At 37.7% G+C, this 24,772-nt stretch overlaps 2 pseudogenes; one reads left to right on the top strand and one right to left on the bottom strand.

The window, feature by feature from the left end:
- Window positions 1-903: 903 nt before the first annotated feature.
- On the bottom strand, window positions 904-1,805 carry LOC122703407 (annotated as a pseudogene).
- Window positions 1,806-20,675: 18,870 nt separating this feature from the next.
- Window positions 20,676-21,600, top strand: LOC122702559 (annotated as a pseudogene).
- The last annotated feature ends 3,172 nt before the right edge of the window (window positions 21,601-24,772 follow it).

Raw genomic sequence — 24,772 nt, 5'->3', positions numbered from 1 at the left:
CTTTATTTAATTAACTCTTATTTATAAATCCCCTACCATTGACTACATGTACACATTTCTTTAAAGCTCACATAAATATGTCTTCCTTAATTTATACCTTCTATGCTATAACCATGATAAAGTAATATTTAAACATACTATTATAATTGGTATAATTCAAGAGAAAACTTAATAGATCCCTCAAAATAGAAGGAACCATTGTTTTTGTTTTTGTTTTTAACAGAAAGATTGTTAATATGAGGTCAACCCCAACAGTCAGAAACTCCCTAAGGAAAAAATAGTATAAAAGGGTGAATTTTCTCATAATGTTCTGTCACTTTTCTAGAACAATTAGGCAAATATACAAAACAAAAATTGAAATAGAACCTAAGAAAAAGAAGAGAGGTTTCCTAGATTAAACACTTTTTCTTTATAATATGTATATACTATTATTATTTGAACCTGGTGATTTATGCTGAAGTCAGTAAGAACAACCAAGTTGAAGGTCCATGATCAGACATTTGATCACAGTATCTAAAAAATAAACTCTTTGAGACAAAAATATGTCAGACTGTAGATAAAAGCATACAGTGTAATGTTAAACAGAGAAATCCAGAAGTCAATGCAAGGGAGGAAAACAGTAGATCAAAACCACAGCAATATTAGACAGACAAGAGAGGCAGAGACAGCAGTGAATAACTAAGACCATGATCTGACCTGACTGTGTTTACCTGATGCCGTCGGTTCTACAAATATTTGACTCAATACTAACTAGCATGTGTGGTCACATTGCCCGTTTTACTAAAGGAAATAATCTTCACACTCTGAGTTAAGATTATATTAACTACAAAATAAGAGAATATTATTGTCTATGAGCTTCTTTTAGATCAATCCAAACTATGAAGAAAACTTTGAAACTTCCATTCATCTTTTGTCATCTGAGACCAGTTTCTTTCTCCATAACATCCCCATAGCATTTTTCACTTCTGCATTCCTCAGGATATAAATCAGGGGGTTGATCAAAGGTGTTCCAAGTGTGTAAAACACAGCTATCATCTTGTCCATGGGGAAGGTGGTAGCCAGGCGAGTGTATATAAATATGCAAGGACCAAAGAACAAGGTGACCACAATGATGTGGGAGATGCAGGTGGAGAGGGCTTTCTTCCTCCCTTCAGCACTGTGGTTTCTCAGAGAATGCAAGATGATAGCATAGGAGAACATCAGCATGGCAAAACTCACTGTCCCCACTGTTGGGCACCAAGAGGAGGTTGGTCACATAAGTGTCTGTACAGGCAAGTTGTAACAAAGACTGCAGGCCACATAAATAATGGTCAATCACATTGGAACCACAGAAAGGTAAACTCAGGGCCAGAAAAATCTGAGCTAAAGAATGCACAGTGGACCCCACCCAGGCCACAGGCACCAATACACCACAGACCTGATGACTCATGATGGTCGTGTAGCCCAGGGGCTTACAGATGGCCACATGGTGGTCAACAGCCATGAGGATGAGGATGAAGGTCTCCAGGCAGCCAAAAAATGGAATGAAAAAACTTGGACTATGCACTCACTGAAAGAGATAATGACCTTCTTCAAAAGGGAGTCAGCAATCATCCTAGGGTCTATGCATGTAGAGAAGCAGGCATCAGATAAAGATAAATGGAAAAGGAAGAAATACATTGGACTCCCAAGTGCCCTGCTGGTCTTGATGGCAGCAATAATCAGAAAGTTCCCCAACAAGGTCCCCAAATAGAAAATCAAGAAAGTGGCAAAAACCATTTCAATCCAAGCAGAATAAACTCAGTCACATTATTTTTCAACTGCATGATTTTATCAATGCAAAGAAGCGGTGAGTGTTAAATGCTTTATCTGCAAAATATAGAAAATAATTCATGGTGTGATGTGTGATTTTTAGGAATATTTTAAGTGAGATAAATATTCTTCATCATGGACATTTTAGTTGTGGTTTCTTAACAAGACACGTCAACACTTAATTTGTAATGACAACTTCATGGGCTCATTATGAGTCCCTTGTAAGATTGTGAAAAGTAAACTTTTCTATAGCACTCTTCAAATACAGCCATTTGTGTATTTTACATGATTCTCATTAATTTTGCCTAATGAATATTAAGAAATACAGCTCCTTATATTAACTTAATTACTTTTCAAGTCCATTTAATCAGGGGGGAGGGATCATGCTTGGATAGTGTATCAGTTGGCATTTTGGATATATTTTACTGCCTTTGGAAGTTCATAATATAAGTGTAAAAATAACAGCCCAGTCTCACCCCCTAAAAATGTCTCCATATATCACTTTTATATATATCTCACTGTTTGTTATATTTGCTTATATAAATGTTTATTTTTACTAGTCTATAATGTGATCCACTCCATTGTGCATTCCATTCCATATGTGACAGCTTAAAAAGAGGAAGATAAAGCACTTATAATCTTTAAATATAATGTCCTTACTTTGAAACACCTTTATGATATTTACTACTTGACATACACTAATGGAGAGAAGTGAACGTTCTTCAGTGGAGAGAAGTGAATGTTCTTCAATGGTTGATAATATCACAAATATTTCCAGTTTTCTCTTTTCCCATTTCTGAAAACATCCTTCAAAAAAATGCAAAGTTCCAGAGTTTACATGTAAATTACTAAGGGTATTCACTTAATAGTTTATATGTTTAAACTTCAAAGGCTTTGCTTAAGCATTTCAGAACTGAGGTCCTTTGAAGAGATGTCAGCAGATAGTTCTTTTCAGGCCTAATCATGGTTGCAATCCCCAGTAGAATTTGTTTTATCTGGGTACCTTGAATCTCCACATTACTGTAATAGAACAAATATTCAGAAGAGAGGGGAACATATAATTTTAGTCAAGAGGAACAGTTGATAGTCAGTAACTGCCTATATTCAAATTGCTTTCTGTCTTTGCAAAATCAATCATTATTCAACTTTGAAACATCATTTCCTTCAATGAAGAATTAGTATTTTTTCATGTGTGGAAAGAAATACTATCACTGACTTCACTTCATAGAACAAAATCTCTCCTCTAGGTTTTTATTGTTAATATGATGTTGAAAAGCACATCATTTGCAATTAAAAATATAAACTGAACATGACAGATTTAAATATAATTTGGAAAACTTACCCCGCTGTATCCATCCTCAGTTCCACCCATATCTTCAGTGCATCATCTTGAAAGCTGTGAGCCACAAAAGCACAAACTGATAAGCCAAATAGACAATGATCCTTATTTGTTATTTTTCTACCCCTCAGTAAATTTTCTTCCCCTCAAAGTAGTTGAATCATGAATTATCTTCCTGAAAATCAAAAACCCCTGCTGGGAAAGTGTCAAGGTTATTTAATATTTCTGATTTTTAGAAAATAATCTCTTTAGGCCATGTAATCATTGGCAAAGATCTTAAATGGTTAGGGAACTAAGTCTTGATATTTCAGTCAGTGCAATAAACTCATCCTTTCCATATTCATTTGAATGTACTTGAAAATATGGTCTGTGATTGTGGCACTCTTTTGAGTATATGACTTTTGTCTTGTATGTTATTAATCTCTTTAAATTGTCCATTTCTAGAACACCCTTATTTATACATTAGGGCATACACTTGTAAGATAAATTAAGAATCATAAATACATGTGCTTTTTAACATTATAAATATGTGTGTGTGTTAGTCACTCAGTCATGTCTGACTCTTTGCAAGTCCACAGACTGACACCTCTGTCCATGGAATTTTCCAGTCAAGGATACTGGAGTGGGTTGCCATACCCTTCTCTAGAGGATCTTTCCAACCTAATGATCAAACCCAGGTCCCCTGCCTTGCGGGCAGATTCTTTACAATCTGAGCTACAAGGAAAGCCCATAAATACACATGATTAATCATTAATAATTGTGCAATAATTGTGATTTTTTAATCAAATATTCAATCAATAGTGTATTCAGTAGTCTCCTTCCCTCCTTAACTGTAATTTTGTTTCTAGTTACTCTGTCTTAAAACTCAGGCCCCAACTGCTAAGAGTACCTATGGCTGATTCATGTTGAGGTTTGACAGACAACACCACAATTCTGTAAAGCAATTATCCTTCAATTTAAAAAAAGCAACAAAAAACTAATTTTAAAAAAAGTAATCTCTTATGAAAGCCATCAGTGATTGCTTTGGGATGAAGGAAATTCTCCAGTTCTTTAAGAGCTTCTTTTATAGCTTTCCTTATGCTATCACATATTATGCTTAAAATCAAAACTGTGCGAGCTTCCTTTAGCTTCTTTCATAGAAGGAGAATTTTTTAAGTCTTCAGGATTTTGCTGTCCCCAGATTCAAACCCAATGCATTGTACAATGTACATGCTTAATAAGTATTTTTAAGCTGAACCTTCTTAGTTACTTCTTGTAATAATCATTTGATTGTTTTAGTACTATTCTGATTAAAAACACATTCACATTATTAATTTACTGTGGCCATCTGTGTAGTATGTATGGTATGGTGAACAGGTAAATGTGCTCCCAATTTATATGTTTGAAAAAACAAAATTAGATAAATTTCAAATAATTTAATCAGCTCCACAACCTGGAGTAGAACATGTTGTACACAGAACAGCACCACTTGGCCATGTAAGATTTTAGGACTTTGGCATGCCTAAGATGATCCTTGTGATTTTTCTACAATTTTTACATGAATCCTTGGCCCTCCAAGAATGCAAGGACAGCCTTGATATTCTTCCTATCCTTCTAACATTGATGGGCATTTTTCTATATGTCTCTCTGTATGACCATAGGTCGACTTTTCCCAGAAGTCAGATTCTCAAACGTATCTGACACAAAAATGTGTTGTAATAATCTAGAGACAAAACTGCACTGATAAAACAGCATTCAGTTCAGTTCAGTTCAGTCGCTCAATCGTGTCGGACTCTTTGCGACCGCATGAATTGCAGCACGCCAGGCCTCCCTGTCCATCACCAACTTCGAGTTTACTCAAACTCATGTCCATTGAGTCGGTGGTGCCATCCAGCCATCTCATCCTCTGTCGTCCCCTTCTCCACCTGCCCCCAATCACTCCCAGCATCAGGGTCTTTTCCAATGAGTCAACTCTTCACATGAGGGGGCCAAAGTATTGGAGTTTCAGCTTCAGTGTCAGTCCTTCCAATGAACACTCAGGACTGGCTTCCTTTAGGATGGACTGGTTGGATCTCCTTGCAGTCCAAGGGACTCTCAAGAGTCTTCTCCAACACCACAGTTCAAAAGCATCAATTTTTCATTGCTCAGCTTTCTTCACAGTCCAACTCTCACATCCATACATGACCACTGGAAAAACCATAGCCTTGACCAGATGGACCTTTGTTGGCAAATTTACCTTCTACTAACTACTGCACATACTTTAAATTTTCAAACAAGTTTAGCCAGTTTTAGAGTGGTTAAAGTTCTCAGAACGGTAATAAAGAGAGAGTATGCTGAGCTGGGAGCTAAAAGAGATGAGCTGAAAGAAAATCACACAGAAAAGGTGATGAACAAAAGAGAGTGAAACACAAGGTGTCATGTTGATCCTTCTACCTGACAGGGTTGTGTGTGCTTAATCGTTCAATCATGTCTGATTCTTTGCGACTCTGTGGACTGTAGCCTGCCAGCCTCCTTTGTCCACAAGGATTCTTCAGACAAGAATATTGGAGTAAGTTGCCATGCCCCCCTCCAGGGGATCTTCCCAAACCAGGATTCGAACCCAGGTCTCCCACATTGCAGGAAGATTCTTCACAGTCTGAGCCACCAGGGAAGCCCTTCTATTTGACAAATCTGTTTTATTGCAGAAGCCACAGTGAAAACGTTGGTTTCCTTAGGACTGTCTTAAATTATTCCACCCTCCCTGATTTGTTTATCTTTCACTTTTATCTTTAGGAAAATCTCTACATTCATTTAATTTCTAGGAAAAATGTACCTTTCTCTGTGGGAAGGTGAACAGATCTACCCAAGGTTCTTTATCCCTCAAAAGCCTAAATTAGAGAAAGATAGCAATTTCCCCCCCACATATATGGCATATTATCCTTCACCTTCATTATGCAGTTCTTAACCTCCATTTTGTTATGTTTCCTCTGAACTTTCCATCAGGTGTAGTTATCCGCTGTTTCAAAGTAAATCCAAATGCATGTCAACTACAAGTTATATTCTTAAAATATCATTTTAGAAACATGCAAAGAGTAATACTTTTCATCTGTGATATATAGCTTTCTATTTAAAGCTGTCTCCTGGATGTGGAGAAGTTGGATTCTCCAAGAAGTTTATGCCACAGTTATTATCTGTATTAGTTTCTACATCCTTCTTAAGGGGAAAAAGACTTATGGAAATATATTTTTTAATTTGCTAAATTATTCTGCATGATGCCTCTCTCATTACAATCATGTGAGTAGTCTGTCATTTACCTGTTAGAATCCTCTAAATTAGCATCAAGGCTTTCCATCCCTTTTTGAAAACAGCCGTCTCATGGAATGCCGAAAAAAATAGTGCATTCTAAAGGGAATATTTTAAGACATAATTATGTGAGATATTAGCATCACAGAGAGTAGTATTCCCTAAAGTTTCCCTTTCTTTGCTCATCAGGAACATCCCCAATGTTGTGAGAAGTTTAAGTTTTGGGTTGTCCTCTTAGCCAGTAGAAGAGTAAATTGCCCCTCCTTATACTCAGGAACCAAGTATGGAAAAGGGTTTGAAGGCATTAGGTACCTCAGGCTGACCAAAGGTACTAGGGAAAAAGAGGAAAATTCAAATGGTTGGCAGGGAGGTTGACAGAGGAGAGGAAGAAAAAAGAAAAAAAAAAAACATTAACTTTGGTAAAAAAAAAAAAAAGAAAGAAAGAAAAAGTGCATCACCAAGAAGCTACTCTGCTCCACCCAGTGCTTTAGGGTGCCCCTTTGTTCTTATTCTCTATCTCTTACAAACTATGTTTAATTACAATCTAGGGAAGGCACCATGGTGCTTGAAACAAGCACCATGTATTCTGTGTGCTAAAGCCTTCCTTCACCAGGAAACCACAGATTTGTAGCAAGTATTCTGAGGATGGAAATGTATATGAGCACTGAGAAGAAATCTTTTTTTTTTTTTTCTAATTCATTTCCATTTGTTTTGCTAACTAATAAAGAGACACTTATTAAGGAAAATATCTTATTAAAATAATTTTTCTTCATTACTGAGAAAAGTCACTGTCTTTTTTTCCTAATAGAATTGCCGAAGATGTAGACTGGGAACTCCTGCCTAATTTTACTATAACAGAGACAGCCTGATTAAAAATGAAGTCAACAAAAAAGGAAGCATAACCAATCAATAGAAGATACCCATTTTTATAATAAGTTTTCAACTGTAAAATTCATTCATTTTAAAACAATTTTATCATCTTTCATTTATTGCTTTTTTGCGCATGTACACCAGCTCAGGTGTGTCCACTCAGACATGTCCGATTCTTTGCAATTCCCATTGACTCTAGCCTTCCAGGCTCTTCCATCCATGGAATGTTCCAAGCAAGAATACTGGAGTGGGTTGCCATTTCCTACTCCATACTGCTTTTTTGCATTTATGTAAATAGTGAAATGAATCCTAGTAAACTTACTACCATCTCAAGAACTAAAATATTACCCATAATTAAACATTTTAAACACTTTCCTATCTGCTGCCCACCTCTTCTTAAAAGTAAGAAGTATTTTAATTTTGTCCTAAAAAATAAAATACTTTTATCAATATATTTTTTTCCCTGACTTTGAATTTTACAGAACTTTACATCCTTTATGCAGACTTCTTGGAATTGCTTTTCCTTTTTTCATCCAACAATACTATATTTTATTTTGGTTGTTGAATTTAGTTGTAAATTCATTTCCACTGGCATATCATACTCCGTTGTGGGGTTATTTCAAAATGTGTTTATTCAATACCCAGTCCATAGATATTTGACTGACTACTATGAACAGTAATTATGAACTTAAAAATATGTTTCCTGGGAGTGCAATTAATAGGTTTCAGGATATGCCAGTATTCAGATTTACAAACTAATATAAATTTCAGTAAGGAGGGAGGAGATGCAATATAGTTGTGTGCCAAAAAAGAAGACAAATAGGATATCTGTTGACAGAGCTAAAAACTTTCACATGATTAACGCAGAATTAAATAGAAGTATGTTCTCTTTTTTTATGTTGTTGTTTTAATTAGGAACATGGATAAAATTAAAATCCTCAAAACAACCTGAGTTGTTCATAGTTTTCAATGTCAGTTTAAAACTGTCAATTCTTAACCTCTTTTTCCTTGTCATTTGTAAGATAATTTTTCCAATGCTAACATGATCCAGAGTCCTGTGAAGGAAAGATAATTTCTTTGAGGCAGAAAGACTTTTTCTTGTTTACTAAACATTATTAAAAATATGTGATCTATATGATTAGATTAGAGGTTTATGATTATGTTTCTATTAATAAAGAACATATTTATAAAAACATTTCCATATTACTGCATGCTTACATCAGTTAAAGACACATTTTAGAATTTAGGAGAAGAGGCATTATAATGAAGGATCTTAGAATATTGCATAATATCATAACTTTTTGTTCAACTGAATATGGCCTGGATTCAAAATCCTAGTCAAGTAGAATAATAAATTCTGCTGTTTAAATGATGAAGAGATGTATCATATTTACTTTCCCATTAATTTGTTAAAGAGCTTTATAAATAGATTAACTTCCAGGACCTTGAATGCTAAGTAAATCTAGCACCTAGTACCAGATAATGGCAAGCACTGTCTGCAAGTACTTTAAACTATGACAGGTTCCTTACATTAAGTGAAGGACTCAAAAAAGTATATTACCTTTATTCTATCTCATAATTTAGAAATTCAATATAAATTGGTGGGGATAGATGAAATGAATTGGTGAATAGATGAAATGCAGAGGATTTTCAGAGCAGTGAAAACACTGTGTATGTATGATACTATTGATATAATGATGGACACATATCATTATACTTTTCTCCAAATTCATGAAATATACAATAACAAGAGAGAACCCTAAGGTAAACTATGAATTTTGGGTTATTAGGTGTCAATGTAAGTTCATCATTTGTAATAAATTTGGAACAAATCAACTCTGGGAGAAGCTGATAATGGGAAATACTACATATGTGTAAGGGTAGGGGTATATGAGAAATCTGTACATTCCTTTCAATTAAACTGTGAACCTAAAACTGTTCTTTAAAAAAAACAGCCTTTATTAAAATTTAATTCAATGTGTTTACTCCCTGATGTAGAGACTTCTACAAGGAAATGCCAGGTGTTCCTCTAGAGTGTAATTTCTTTGAGCCATGAGCTGCATTGAGGCAAGGACTATGACATATTCTTCAGATCAGCCTTACTTAAAGATGCCTTGGGACTCCAGTTCCGGCCTTTGGCTCATGAAGCAGTGCAGGAAAAAGTGCATTCTCTGAGGTATAGGGCAAACTGTGGTCACTGCCCCCTTCCAATGCAGTCTCTGGTGTCCATGGATGATGCAATGCTTTAATTAGTCAGAACACTTGGTGTCAAAACGTTACCCACACTAATAGGCACTTTGGTCTATCAACTCCCTAGTGACAACTTCTTTTATCAACCAGTGGCTTCTTGACAAGAAGCTTTAGACTTAATCCTACTATCGAGCCACTGAAAATGGCTCTTATTAGCAGGCTGCAATTCCCCCAACGTAATAAAATGTTCTCTCAAGACATGACATCAGCCTTCTTGAATGGTGCCTCTGTCTCTAGTGCCCCGCGCAGTCAGGAATGGAGACCGAGGCCCGTTTCCTTTATCCCCATCTGTAAGTTCATGCCAACTCTCTGCTTTTACCCAGAGCGTCTTCCTAAGATCACTCTTCTCCCACTTCCTGTCACTCAGAGCATGGGCATAGGGCCATGATCACATTCAAGACTGTGTGTCCCTTTGTGAAGTTTTCTTTGTTTATACACATGGCACCTAAGGGTACCTTTTCAATGTATAGCCAATCATTTCTCAAATTTGAGTATTTTTCAAAAGACTGTTGGATAGGTAAGTTCTGAAGTTCAGTTTCATGCATGGTCTTCAGCCAAAAATTTCTGTCAACTTAGAATTCAGCATTTGAAAGATGGAAGAGCTAAACGCCTACATTAGTGTCATTTATGACCTCTCTGCCCTCTGAGATATGACAGTATAATTTACTGTCACATACAATCTCCATAGTGATGCTGTTACAACTCAGTCACAGGATTCAGATTCATTGCTAATACACACATATATGTGTGCTTAGTCTCTCAGTCATCTCTGACTCTTTCTGGCTCCATGGACGCTAGTCCACCAAACTCCTCTGTCCACGGAATTCTCCAGCAAAAATACTAGAGTGGGTTGCCATGTCCTACCTCAGGGATTTTCCTGACCCAGGGATCAAAACCATGTCTCTTTTGTCTCCTTCATAAGCAGGCAGGTTATTTATTTCTGTGCTCCCAGGAAGCCCCAAGATAACGTATTTACTCTCAAATATTGGCGAACGTTTTAGGTGTGACCCGGAGACAATATCTCCTTATTCATTTCATTTTTTTTTTCATGTCTGTTTCTTGCTGCAAATTGATTAGCAAAATTACCCAATAGGACATTCACAATTCTGTGATATTTAATTGGGTGTGTGTGCATGCTGAAAAAGCGGAAGTTGAATGGTTCTATGAAGATCTAAAAGATCATTTAGAACTAACACCAAAAGATGTCCTTTTCATCATAGGGGACTAGAATGCAAAAGAAGGAAGTCAAGAAACACCTGGAGTAACAGGCAAATTTGGCCTTGGAGTACAGAACGAAGCAGGGCAAAGGCTAACAGAGTTCTGCCAAGAAAATGCACTGATCATAGCAAACAACATTTTCCAACAACACAAGAGAAGACTCTACACATGGACATCACCAAAATCCTATTGATTATATTCTTTGCAGCCAAAGATGGAGATGCACTATACTGTCAGCAAAAACAAGACCGACAGCTGACTGTGGCTCAGATCATGAACTCCTTATTGCCAAATTCAGACTTCAACTGAAGAAAGAAGGGAAAACCACTAGACCATTCAGGTATGACATAAATCAAATCCCTAATGATTATACAGTGGAAGTGAGAAATAGATTTAAGGGACTAGATTTGACAGACAGAGTGCCTGATAAACTATGGATGGAAGTTTGTGACATTGTACAGGAGACAGGGAGCAAGATCATACCCAAGAAAAAGAAATGCAAAAAAGCACAATGGCTGTCAGAGAGGACCTTACAAATAGCTTTGAAAAGAAGAGATGCGAAAGGCAAAGGAAAAAAGGAAAGATATACCCATTTGAATGTAGAGTTCCAAAGAATAGCAAGGAGAGAAAAGAAAGCCTTCCTCAGTGATCAATGCAAAAAAATAGAGGACAACAATAGAGTGGGAAAGACTATAGATCTCTTCAAGAAAATTAGAGATACCAAGGGAATATTTCATGTAAACATGGGCTCAATAAAGGACAGAGATGGTATGGACCTAACGGAAGCTGAAGATATTAAGAAGAGGTGGCAAGAATACACAGAAGAACTCTACAAAAAAGATCTTCATGACCCATATAATCACGATGGTGTGATCACTCACCTAGAGCCAGACATCCTGGAATGTGAAGTCAAGGGGGCCTTAGGAAGCATCATTACAAACAAAGCTAGTGGAGGTGATGGAATTCCAGTTGAGCTATTTCAAATCTTGAAAGATGATGCTGTGAAAGTGCTGCACTCAATATGCCAGCAAATTTGGAAAACTCAGCAGTGGCCACAGGACTGGAAAATGTCAGATTTCATACCAATCCCAAAGAATGCTCAAACCACCGCAAAATTGTACTCATCTCACATGCTAGCAAAGTACTGCTCAAAATTCTCCAAGCCAGGCTTCAATAATACATGAACTGTGAAATTCCAGATGTTCAAGCTGGTTTTAGAAAAGGCAGAGGAACCAGAAATCAAACTGGCAACATCCACTGACTCATTAAAAAAGCAAGACAGTTCCAGAAAAACATCTATTTTTGCTTTATTGACTATGCCAAAGCATTTGACTGTGTGGATCACACTAAACTGTGGAAAATTCTGAAAGAGATGGGAATATCAGACCACCTGACCTGACTCTTGAGAACTCTTTACACTGGTCAGAAAGCAACAGTTAGAACTGGACATGAAACAATAGACTGGTTCCAAATAGGAAAAGGAGTACGTCAAGGCTGTATATTGACACCCTGATCATTTAACTTCTATGAAGTGTACATCATGAGAAACACTGGGCTGAATAAAGCAAAAACTGGAATCAAGATTGCTGGGAGAAATATCATTAACTCAGATATGCAGATGACATCACCATTATGGCAGAAAGTGAAGAAGAACTTAAGAGCCTCTTGATGAATGTGAAAGAGGAGAATCAAAAAGTTAGCTTAAAGCTCAACATTCAGAAAATAAGATCATGGCATCCAGTCCCATCACTTCATTGGAAATAGATGGGGAAACAGGGGAAACAGTGTCTGACTTTACTTTCTTGGGCTCCAAAATCACTGCAGATAGTGATTGCAGCCATGAAATAAAAAGACACTTACCCCTTGGAAGGAAAGTTATGATCAACCTAGATAGCATATTAAAAAGCAGAGACATTACTTTGCCAACAAAGATCCATCTAGTTAAGGCTATGCTTTTTCCAGTAGTTATGTATGGATGTGAGAGTTGGACTATAAGGAAAGCTGAGTGCCAAATAATTGATGGTTTTGAACTGTGGTGCTGGAGAAGACTCTTGAGAGTCCCTTGGACTGCAAGGAGATCCAACCAGTCCATCCTAAAGGAAATCAGTCCTGGGTGTTCATTGGTAGGACTGATGTTGAAGCTGAAACTCCAATATTTTGGTGACCTGATGCAAAGAGCTGACTCATTTCAAAAGACCCTGATGATTGAAGGCACGAGGAGAAGGGGATGACAGATGATGAAATGGTTAGATGGCATCACCAACTCAATGGACATGAGTTTGGGTAAACTCTTGGAGTTGGTGATGGACAGGAAGGCCTGGTGTGCTGCAGTTCATGGGGTCGCAAAGAGTTGGACACAACTGAGTGACTGAACTGAACGGATATTGAAGTTGAAACTCCAGTACTTTGGCTACCTGATGCAAAGAGCTGACTCATTTGAAAAGACCCTGATGATGGGAAAGATGGAAGGTGGGAGGAGAAGGGGCTAACAGAGAATGAGATGGTTGGATGGCATCACCGACTCAATGGACATGAGTACGAGTAAGCTCCAGGAGTTGGTGATGGACAGGGAGGCCTGGCGTGCTACATTCCATGGGGTCTCAAAGAGTTGGACATGACTGAGTGACTGAACTGAACTGAATAAAGCAAATTATGGGATTATAAAAGCAAATCATGGCTCAGTTAATAAAGAATCCACCTGCAATGCAGGAGATCTGAGTTTGATCCCTGGGTTGGGAAGATCCTCTGGAGAAGGGAATGGCTACCCACTCCAGTATCATGGCCTGGAGAATTCCATAAATAGAGGAGCCTTGTAGGCTACAGTCCATGATTACTTGGCTTTTGGGGATCCTTGGTGGCTCAAATAGTAAAGAATCTGCCTGCTTCTGCCTGCCAATGTAGGAGACCCCGGTTTGATCCCTGGGTCAGGAAGATTCCCTGGAGAAGGAAATGGCAACCCACTCCAGTATTCTTGCCTGGGGAATTCCATGAAAAGAGGATCCTGGCATCCTTCAGTCCATGGGTCTCAAAGAATCTTACATGACTGAGCAACGAACACACACGTCAGGACATAAGAAAATATTTAAATGGTATTGTTAGGTAGTTAGAATAGAAAAAGGAGTCCAAACTAGCTGTGGCTAAAAGACAAAGAAAGGAAAAAACCTGTAAAAATAGAACAAAGGAAGGTCCGAGGACCAGAGTGAGAGCCTCAGGTGAAGCAAGCAGCCCTCCTGGTTAGCCCAGTTTACATAGGGCAGGCTCAGGCACAAAAGCAAAACCATAAAAAGAGGAGCCAAATTTGAGCTTCTGGCTTCTCATCTCTTCTCTTCACGTCTTTTGAGTTGCCCTGTCCCCGCTCCTTGAGGATGTATTTTCCTTTGCTTGCCAAATAAAACTGAACTGTAACACAGAGCTGTAACACTGGTCCATCCATCACTTCAAGTCTTTGCTGTGGCAAGACAGAACCGAAGAAATTACAAATTCCCCTGATAGTATCAAGCTAATGAATGGGAGTCTGCAAGAAATCTAGAGCTCAGTGGAGGAGTTGCTAAAATAATTATGATTGAGAAATAAACAGGAAAAAAAATGGCAACTGCAAATTAAGAAGTATCTATTGGATATCTAGGAGGTAATGTAAGTCAGTTTGAATATCTCAGAGTAGAGAATCTTAATACTTAGGAATTATTTTAAAGAACCAAGTCTTGCTTTCCACTTTTGTTGTGAAACTGCTCAAGGATATCAATTTAATACCATCAAATAAAAGACAAAGCCGGTTCCAAAAGGAGAGGGGAAAATGCATGCTAACATGCATATGACTCTGCTAGAGATGATATCATGAGTGTCCATTCTGTAACTGAGATGACAGTGCAGGAACAAATGATTGAACATTTAATGCTGTGATCTATATTTCTGCCTGCACAGCTGCTTGCCGATTGGCTCCAGTGATGTCCTTGCCCCAGGGAACACCTTTTATTAAGGTAGGTGGGTGGAAATTCACTGAATTAGGGATTAACACCACCATCAGAGGAGAATCAGCCTCAAGCGGTCAGCTAGAACGATGTAAGTCTGTTCCATGTCACAGCTGCTCAAACCGGCACTGGACTCTTATAGTCCAGGCTCGTCTCCCCAAGGTGAACCGTACATTCATAATATAATTTCTAAAAAGCTGAAAGAGAAATGTTTCTACTTTGACCTCAGACTACACTCAACTGGGATGCAAACAAGGATCTAAATGATTTGGTAAGCACTGTACTTGAGCGACTTTTAGCAATCATCCCTAATTAGAGAGAATGTAAATCCTTTGGTAAACCAGAAGTGGAGAAGGAAATGGCAACCCGCTCCAGTATTCTTGCCTGGAAAATCAAAAAAGTTTATTTCTTCATTAAGAACATAAATATTTAAGATTTCTCTTTTCAATGTCTCTTTGAAAGCAATAAAAATTTTAATTCTGCAAATTTAACCAAGAAGTAATAAATGGATGATGTTTACTTCATTTATATCCCAGACAGCTTTTCTTCATTGTGAAAAAAAAAAAAAGGAAAGAAAAACAACAACAACAACATCAATTTGGAATAATTTCTCTTGGTTCTTGAACTCCCTAAAGTTACCTCTTGTGAATGAACCTTGGTTGGTAAGATCTTAGGTTAGATCTCAGATGACCTTATAATTTTTATTTATAGAATTTTCTTTTTTTGACCAACTCTTATAACTAAGTTCTAAGAAGCATCTTTATTACTTAAGTATGTCATATGTAGAGTTTTAGTTATTTCACAGAAATATAGCATAGAAATTACTTTCAACATATGGCAATCATTAATTAAATGAATTACAGTGAACAAGTAGCTAGAGTACGTATATTATTCACACTCAATATCTCTTTTCTTTATCTGTAATCAATATTTATTCTCCAGCTTAGGAACTTCAGTTTTAACTTGAGTTAGAATAAGTTATTTTGCTTGATCTGCTTTTGTATCCTTTTAAGCAAACTTAAAAATTAAATGAATATCTCTCTTATAAATGAAAATTGCTAAACAAACTAAAACATGGATTTCAAAAAACAGCACTGGTGAGTAGCAAGAAGGAAGTGGGTAATTACTGAGAAATAGTTACTAGGAATTTATTTGAGGTCCTTTACTCCAATTTCACTTTCTCTGCTTCTCCCTCCCTCCTCTGCCCCCTTTCTATTTCTCCTCTCTTTCTCCATATGACTTTGCATTTGTATCTCTCACTCTCTTTCCATTTTCTTTTTTCTTTCTTCTTTTCCCCACAGTCCAAGACTTTTCTCTCTTACTCTTGGCTTCTACTGTCTGTTCAGGGAAAAAAAAAAAAAAGTACTACCTTTTTTTCTTAAAATGCATTATATTTAGTCAATAATGTGTTGAATTCATAGCTTTAAGAATGAGAATAATTTTAATATCTCTCTATGTCAAAACATAAGTACTGCATTTAGTTGTAAGTAGACCTACATATAGGAATGACCATAGGGATAGTGATGCTGGTGGTTTAGTGATGTTAATGGGGGCAACTTAGGAGAACCCTGGGTAAACACAAATAAACTATTGTAGACTTTAATTTTGTAAATAACAATATTATTGTCACTTTCATTCTGAAAATGTCTGCTGGAGTTAGTTGCACTCTACTAGCTAGTCCTTAGTTTTATGAGAAGAGAAAGGAGCTAGGAAGATATTTGTATGAAGAGACTGTTTTGAATTCCTTAAGTGATAAATCTAATTGAGTTGAATACTCACAGAGTTCTATAAGCTATGAATGCACTGAATACATATAAAATTGAAAAAGCAAGTGCAAGCGCCAGAACCATCTAGGTAGTGAGGTGTTCCCTGGAGAATGTATATATTCATATACCAAACAGAATTGAGAAAAAAAGCTAAGCCACAGTGTCAGGTTTCCTGGAATTTAAATTTAAGCCATACTACTCACTAAGTCTGAGACCTCAAGGAAGTTACAAGGTCTATAAATAATAAATGCTAATTATTATTATTACAGTTATTAGAAACAGGTATATTTAGGAATTGACAAAGTAATTCTCACTCATTTATCTATGAAACTGGTTTAAATGTTTGTTGAAAGTTTTTCTGAATTATTTTCTAACATACAATGTATTCTCATAGGATATAAGTTGTAGAAATAAAAAAGCTCTCTGATATAATATTGTTGAGAAAAAACATTTTGAAAGAATATATGAGTATCTATTCGGTTTAAAATGTTTATACTCTTTGATTCTGCAATTCCATTATAAACATGTTTCTTTCTTGTAGAAACAGCATATACATTACATGTAATCACAAGAAGACTTAATTGCACTTTTGTTAAAATAGCAGAAAATTGAAATAAGGTAAATATTCCTATTCTGACATGGAGTGGTATCAATGATAATTTTTCTCATTAAAATGTAAAGTACAGTGTATACGTGTACCTACTGTATAATTATATTGTTTAGCTGCATGTATAAATATGCAAATTCAACATTTCTAAATACAAATGTACACGTTAAAGAGTAAATCTCTAAAATAGTTATATGGGCTTCCCTGGTGGCTCAGTGGTAAAGAACCTGCCTGCCAAGCAAGAGATGCAGATTCAATCCTTGGGTCAGGAAGATACCCTGGACAAGGAGATGGCAACCCACTCCAGTATTCTTGCCTGGGAAATTCCATGGACAAAAGAGCCTGGGGGGCTACAGTCCATGGGATTGCAAAAGGGCTGGACACGACTTAGAAACTAAACAACAAAAAAAATAGTCACCTAGCTAAAAAGTGCTGCAGAAATAAACTTTTGAACTGGTGTGTGTCAGCCAAGACCCTTGATCTCTCTTTTATTTTTACAATGTCTCTTCACTCTACCTTTGGGCCTTGGTCCACATTGTTCCCTTTGTTGGAAACAGACCTACCGGTCCTGTCTCTTAGCCATGGTCTAGCTTTGAGGCTTACAATTTCTTTGATATTTTATTTTCTTTCATGTATTACCTTCACAATGATTCTTAATTTAATGATTTTTTAAATTTATCAACCCTGCCTTTATGTATATAAACGAATCACATCTGACAAACTTTCAAAATATTTGCTGTCAACTTAAATAATTAGGGAAAAGTGAGGGAAGTAGACTGGCAAAGAAAAAGAAGAGCATTAATTTAAACTTTCCCTGTCTTTATTTTACCTCCTTACTGACCCACTGTGAAAGGAAATATCAGGAAGGTAATGGGTTGTGTGATGCAACCCTGGACAGGAAGGTCAAGGTACTCTAATTCTTGGTTTTGGCTGAACCATATCCAGGAATACAAATGTAGACAGTCAGGACACAGCATCGTTGTGCCTGGTGACAGAGAAATATCGCCAGACTCTCACGGCAGAGTTGCTCTCAAACCCAGAGATGAGCTGGCACCAGCATGCCCTGCGCTCCATGGCTCACTGCAGCTTCCTTCCAGAAGATAAAATGCCTTGGAAACGTATCAGGTAGGGCACCCGATAAAGGTTGGTAAAAAGGAAACAGATAAAGGCAGTAAGCAAAGTGGTCAGGAAAAAAAAGTGTGAGCCATGCTTTCCAAAGTTTTTCTGTATGTATTACCTCCTTGGACCTTCACAACTTCTCTGTAATGCAGGAAGTGAGTATGGGGGCTGGGAATTATAGGAGTCAATAGTAGGATTTTGGATTAATCATATGTCTGCCAAGAAACTGCAAGGAAGTTAACACAGGTTCTCTAAGGCTCAGTTGCTACTTCAGAAAATCCACACAATTAAAATGCTTACATCATTTGGTTGTTTGTGATGACTGAGAAACACCAAAACAGAAGCTTTGCACATTTCCCTCAGGTAGTAAGAAATACATATACAACATCTATAGTTTCTTGTTTACTAATTGCACTGGTGCAGAAATTGAGGCTTGAGGAAGCTGAGGTTGTGTACAAAGCCGTAAATGGACTGGCAGTGACTTAGAGTGATTAATACATTTGCTGTGTCTGGACCCAGTGATATTCCCTGTAAACAGAAAGGCAGATATGAAAAACAAAATGATGTGAGTCTGGCAGGAAGTGGATAAGATGACAGTGAAATAAATAAAGTGATGAAACAAGGAGCACTGAATAAAGAAGGGAGCGGTGCTGATGACAGGAGCTGAATGTCAGGTAGGAGTCACTCTGGTCATAGGACAAAAGGGGTACTAGATACTATTTAGAGCAGGGGCTTCTTTTTTTCCTTTTTTTTTTTTTTTTTAATCAAGAAACAAATCACCTCTCTAAGGAAATCTTGCCGAGAGGCATAGTCAATGAACACGATTAAGGGTGACTGTTTGTATATGAAGAGGACAGTTTCCCTCCCATCGCCTCTCATGAGTGGACCATCCTTACACTGAAAATGAGGATACTGAGGCTAGAGGTGCCAGCAACGTGCTCAAGTGATAGGCTAGATCAGTGACACAGCATGGGACAAAACACACCTCATTTCCTGACTCCTGAGCCAGGGCTCCTTATGATTCACAAGGGTGCTCTCAAGAAAGATCTCAGCTCTTGGACAGGGAGGGAGAGGATGAGATTAAGGAGTGTATAAAATGGGACTTCCGTAGTCTCCTGTGGATGCTTTGCATTTTCTGTAATGGGTAGGGGTGGAGCTGGTGGTGGTGTACAGCCAGAGTGACCTTTCATCATTTGCCAAGAATTATAGTCCAAATGTCAATTTGGAGTTGTGCTGCTTGCAAGATTCCTAAAATAAGGCAGCCAGCTTCCCTGAAAATTCCCAATAATAGGAAGCATATTTTCATTGCAACTTTTTTCCCTAGGTTGCAACAACTCTCCTGAAATACCACATAAATCTGTTCTCTTTTCAAGTAGTGGAAACAGTGGTTAAGAATTTGAGCTGTGTGATCAAAATGCCCGCTTCATAGCATGTGGGTTATATAATCTTATGCAAAAGATTTAACATTGCAACATTTCTATTTATCTTCTTTAAAATGGGAATAGTAATGGTACGTAGTTCATATGGTATCATATGAGGTTTAAATGAGGCAATGTGTATCTTGGCACCTTGCCCAGCAGCATAGTCAGTGTACCTAAAAACTAATTATTGAATTATCCCTAATGCATTCTAGAATCCTTAACTCTATTTAGGGAACAGAGAAAACTGAAAGGAATGACTAGGACTGATTCAAGTTTCAGTGGATTATATTGTGGCTTGGGTCTTTGCTGGATCGTCATGCTTTGTGATCTTCATTAATGAGCAACATATTATTCAGAGATTATCATTTTAGATGTATTTCATTAATTTAACATTTATAAGTAAGGCATTGAATTACTAAAGAATCATCATAACATTTGAAAAGAGTAAAGAAAGAAGAAGCTACTTCATTTTTATTTGGAGATAAAACAGGATTAGACAGTATATGGTAATATACTTAGCACAACGATTGGTAAATGATAAAATCACAACGTAATGACCAGAGGAGAAGTATTGGTATTTGAGGGCACTGATTCTGGAGTCAGAAAATATGGTCCACATTCTGGCTTCACCACTCACTTGCTGTACTACCTTGGCTCTGTTGCCTCAAGTCTGTGAGAATCAGTTCCCTCATCTGTAAGAGAGTCAGTTATGGTGCTATTCTAGTGCAAGGAGTGGGTAGGTGCTATAATCAACAATAACAGTAAAAGGGAGAAATGCATTTCACGTGGAAATACCATTTAAAAAGAGAAGGAAAAAACCTGGGGAGAACCAAGCACTAAAGAAGTATCTCTCTTTTAAGCTCTTTATTTAGCAGGTTATTAACAGTTAAATGATGAATAATGAAAAAAAAAAGACACAAAAAAACAAAACAGACAAACAAAAAAGCCCATAAGCTCCCTGAGATCCTGGAAATACTTGAAGTCAAGTAATCACTAGTCATAAATCATGTGCTGCTTTTTCAGGTCTTCTAACTCTTAGCTGGAGCTCATATCAGCAGCTGACACATGGGAAATCAAAACAAAATGATGGAATTCATTCTTTTGGGCATTACGCGGTATCCAGAGCAGCGGAGAATACTCTCTGCTGTTTCTAATCATGTATGTGTCCACCATTTTGGGAAACCTCCTCATTGCGGTAACCATGGTTATGAGTCAGAGTCTGAGATCACCCATGTATTTTTCCTTACCTCCTTGTCCCTTTTGGATGTCACTTTCTCTTCTGTCATTGCCCCCAAGTTGATTGTGGACGCCCTCTCTGAGAGCACTACCATCTCCCTGGAAGGCTGCATGGCCCAGCTCTTTGCTGAGCACTTCTTCGGTGGAGTGGGCATCATCCTCCTCACCGTGATGGCCTATGACCGCTCCGTGGCCATCTGTAAGCCTCTTCACTGTGTGACCATCATGAGACCTCAGGCCTGCTGCCTGTTGCTGGGAGGGGCCTGGGTGGGGGATTTCTCCATGCCATACTACAGCTTCTCTTCATGTATCAAATTTCCTTCTGTGGTCCCAATACAATAGACCACTTTACATGTGATTTGTTCCCACTGTTGAAACTGGACTGCATGGACACCCACACCCTGGGTCTGTTAGTCATCCTCAAAAGTGGGGTGATGTGTGTGGCCATCTTCCTCATCCTCATCACTTCCTATGTGGTCATCCTCTGCTCCCTGAAGTCCTGCAGCTCTGAAGGGCAGCGTAAAGCCCTCTCCACCTGTGGCTCCCACTTCACTGTGGTCATCATGTCTTTTGTGCCTTATATACTTTTGTGTGTTAAGCCTGTGGCCACCTACCCCATAGACAAGGTGATGGCCGTGTCTGATTCCATCATCACACCCATATTAAATCCCTTGATCTACACCCTGAGGAATACGGAGGTGAAAATGCCATGAGAAAACTGTGGATGAAACAGGGGAGTTTGGTCGGCAAGTGACTTTCATGCTCAGAATGTCGTGTGTTTCTGTTAAAGAGAACTCTGTTCTTTCAGAAATGTGGGGGTAATAAAACTATCCATTCTCCACTAACAACCAGAGAGATTTCTTAAAAATATAAATCTGAATTTTTATTTATAGTGTTTGCAATTTAAAGATTATGGTACTCTTATTGCTTTCTATTATTCTTTAGCTTCCCATTGCCTTCCTATTTTTTCACTTTTCCTATTTATTTTTTAATTATAATCACATGATGTCTCAGAAAATATCTCAGTAGCTTAAATCAAAATGCAAATAAATGCAATTATTTTAAAAGAAATAATAGAAAGGGGAATTGATGGAAAAGTTCATTCCAACAAAATTGTCAAATTTCTTGCTATTATTCCTATTTTTATTTTTAATTCATTTTCATTAACATAATTCCAAATGGATTTTGATAGTTCTATCACAAAGCTGGAAAACAAACTATCATTATCAGAACATCATTATCAGAACAAACTTCAGTAATGAGACAATATAGCCATCTCTCAGCAGAACTACTTCCAGATAGGAATGTTTTCTGATGGATTATTTTTTTGTGAAAAAAATGAACTTTTTATAACCAAAGTTTGGTATCAAATTTAGATGTTTTTCTAGGACTCATTCTTAGTGACCCCCTGACTTTTGAAAGTGCAGTGTATGCAGTTTTAAAATCTTAATGAACCATTTCATTTATTGTTTATTGATTAATTAGAATCTCCTTGCCTTGTACTAGAATTTTCTGGTTAATCTTTCTACTTCCTCTAAATCTCCAATCACATCTTGAGTCCCTCACCCGACCCCTCAGTGTACATCAGACATCCTGAGATTTGTCATTTGTCTTCAGGATTTCCCTGGCGGCTCAGACGGTAAAGCATCTGGTACAATGCGAGAGACCTGGGTTCAATCCCTGAGTCAGGAAGATCCTCTGGAGAAGAAAATGGCAACCCACTCCAGTACCCTTGACTGGAAAATCCCATGAGCAGAGGAGCCTGGTAGGCTACAGTCCATGGGGTCTCAAAGAGTGTGACACCACTGAGTGATTTCACTCACTTATTAGATTTATGAAACAGTTTGCTTCTCTCTCTGTCAAAACAAACCTTCATCTTACTTAGGTGACTACTTCTCTCCAACTTCTGGTACTAGATGGAGTGTCATTACTTTCGAGAGCCTTCCTCTGTGACTCTATTCAATGGTTCTTATATTCTCACCATTATTCTCTAGGTCAATGTTTTCCTTTTCTTAGTAACAAGGACCAAAAGCAAGTTTCTTTTGTATCATTATCCTCTATTACTTTCCATGCGGGTCTAAACTGGACAAGTCTCCAAGAAGGGATTTTTTAATTTTTTTTTTTACTTTTTTATTTATTTTTGACTGTGCTGGGTTTTCTTTGCCTTATGCGTTTTTCTCTAGCAGCGGCAAGCAGGGGCTACTTGCTAGTTCCTGTGCGTGGGCTTCCCATTGTGGTGACTTCTTTTGTTGCGGAGCATGGGGCCTAGAGCTTGTGGGCTTCAACAGATTCGGTTCACAGGCTCTAGAGCACAGGCTCAATAGTTGTGGTACCCAGGCTTGGTTGCTCTGTGGCACGTGTGACCTTCTTAGATCAGGAACCCGTGTCTCCTGCATTGGTAGGTGAATTCTTTACCACTGAGATACTAAGGACGTGCAGAAGGGGTTTTTAGGGGTTTCAGTCCTTCCCACTGATTCAATTTTCAATAAATATCTGTTGGATGAATACAAAACACAAGAGCCTATATTTTTCAAATAGCTCAATTCAGATGGTTGAGGCATAAAAAGAAACAAACACTAAAAAGTAACTGAAACAAAAAGGCAGAAAGTGAACATGATAATAGAGTTAATGGAAATGGAAGGCTGTGATTATTTCATGGAAGGTACTTCATATTGGGCAGTCAGAAAAGGATTCTATTAGCATGTGTCTTTTAAACTGATTAGAATTCTGTTATTACCTTAGAAAAAAGCTATGAGCTATATTAATATTTTAATACCAATGAGCTGAGTAGTTACAAAAATGATCAGAAGAAAACAGTCATGTGAGGATTGGTGAGCTGAAGATTCTAGAGAGAGAAAACTCTAATTCAAGAAATATCATGGTGTTTTTGAGGAAATGTGAAATAACAGAGTGAGTGGAACATAGTGATCCAGGCAGAGAGAGGCCAGAAGCAAGATCAAAAATGTATGAGGGACTCAGATCATATATGCAATGCTGACACCTCTGAGGTTTTATTCAAGCATGGGTAAATAATTTCCCCAGTATATTAAATTTGAGTAAACAACAAGAAAAAAGAATGAAAGTTATATTTGGGTTATGTCTTGTTTACTTAAGATGACACCACCCTAATGGGAGGAATAAAGAGGAACTAAAGAGCCTCTTGTTGAAAGTGAAAGACGAGAGTGAAAAAGCTCTCTTAACACTCAACATTGAAAAAAAGATCATGGCATCTGGTCCCATCACTTCATGGAAAATAGATGGAGAGAGAATGGAAACAGTGACAGACTATTTCCTTGGGCTCCAAAATCACTGCAGATGGTGACTGTAGTCATGAAATTAAAAGATGCTTCTTCCTTGGAAGGAAAGTTATGATAAATCTAGAGAGCGTATTAAAAATCAGAGATGTCACTTTGACAACAAAGGTATGTGTAATCAAATCTATGGTTTATCTTGTAGTCATGTGTGGATGTTAGAGTTGGACCATAAAGATTGAGTGCCAAAAACTTGATGCTTCTGAACTGTGGTGTTGGAGAAAACTCTTGAGCGTTCCTGGGACAGCAAAGAGATCAAACCAGTCAACCCTAAAGGAAATCAGTCCTGAATATTCATTGGAAGGACTGATGCTGAAGCTGAAGCTCCAATACTTTGACCACCTGATGCAAGAGCTGACTCATTGGAAAAGACCCTGATGCTGGGAAAAATTGAGGGCAGGAAGAGAAGGGGGTGACAGAGGATGAGATGGTTGAATGGCATCATCAACTCAATGGGCATGAGTTAGAGTGACTTCTGGGAGATAGTAAAGAAAAAGGAAGCCTGACATGGGGTTAACAGAGAGTCAGACAGGACTGAGCAATTGGACAATAACAACTTAAGAACCAGTAACACCTAATGTAATCCTTAGAGGACCAGGGGTGTCCCTAGGAGCT

The sequence above is a fragment of the Cervus elaphus genome, chromosome 11 (genome assembly GCF_910594005.1).
Source record: "Cervus elaphus chromosome 11, mCerEla1.1, whole genome shotgun sequence".
Classification (NCBI taxonomy): Eukaryota; Metazoa; Chordata; class Mammalia; order Artiodactyla; family Cervidae; genus Cervus; species Cervus elaphus.
The sequence above is the reverse complement of the archived record's forward strand: the minus strand, read 5'-3'. Positions and strand labels throughout refer to the sequence as shown.